This window comes from Propithecus coquereli, unplaced genomic scaffold (genome assembly GCF_000956105.1).
Source record: "Propithecus coquereli isolate 6110/MARCELLA unplaced genomic scaffold, Pcoq_1.0 Scaffold34, whole genome shotgun sequence".
Classification (NCBI taxonomy): domain Eukaryota; kingdom Metazoa; phylum Chordata; class Mammalia; order Primates; family Indriidae; genus Propithecus; species Propithecus coquereli.
In genome coordinates, this window is record NW_012149063.1 from 5,034,050 (window position 1) to 5,034,987 (window position 938).

The 938-nt window shown below is 36.9% G+C and overlaps 1 protein-coding gene across 1 annotated transcript in view; it reads left to right on the forward strand.

Annotated features, from left to right (window-relative positions):
* HAT1 (histone acetyltransferase 1) overlaps nucleotides 1-938 on the forward strand; it is an 80,836-nt gene that overhangs the window by 71,715 nt on the left and 8,183 nt on the right. The window lies entirely within an intron of this gene.

The window sequence follows — 938 nt, forward strand, 5'->3', positions numbered from 1 at the left end:
TCTGTCCTTATGCTATTGCCATACTGTCATGATTAGTGTAGTTTTGAATTAAGATTTGAAATCAGGAAGTGTATGTCCTCCAATATTTGTTCTTTTTTCAAGATTATTTTGTCTATTCTAGGTACTTTGCATTTCCATATGAATTTTAGGATAAGCTTCTCAATTTCTGCAACAAAACCCAGCTTGGATTGTAATAGGGATTGCACTGAATCAATTTGGAGAGTATAGTTGGTCCTTCATATCCATGAGTTCCACATCCATGGATACAACCAACCACAGACTGAAAATATTTTTTTAAAAAACGGATGGTCGCATCTGTACTGAACTTGTACAGACTCTTTTTCTTGTCATTATTCCCTAAACAATACAGTATAACAACTATTTACATAGTATTTACATTGTATTAGGTATTATAAGTAATCTAGAGATGATATAAAGTATAGGGGAGGATATGTGTAGGTTTTATGCAAGTACTACATCATTTTGTATGAGGGATTTGAGCATCCATGGATTTTGGTATTCTCGGGAACCAACCCCCACAGATACTAAGGGATGACTCTATTGATATCCTAACAATATTAAGTCTTACAATCTATGAATAGCTCAGACTTTTAACATTTATTCCAACCTCTTTACTGATCACAAAACAGGGGTGCAGAGAAGTGAGGTGACTTGTCCAAGGTCTTATATCTATGAATGACAAACTGGAACACAAACTCATGTTCTCTGTGCAGTATTCTTTCTACCCATTATGTCCCAGTGTTTTCCTTGTCCACTACTTAGTCTAATGTAGATAACACAGACAAACATCTGTAATATTCAGGAGCAGTGGAGAAATTATCAAAATCATGTTCTCATTTTATTCTCTAAATCGAAAAGGTGGCCGGGCGCGGTGGCTCACGCCTGTAATCCTAGCACTCTGGGAGGCCGAGGCGGGC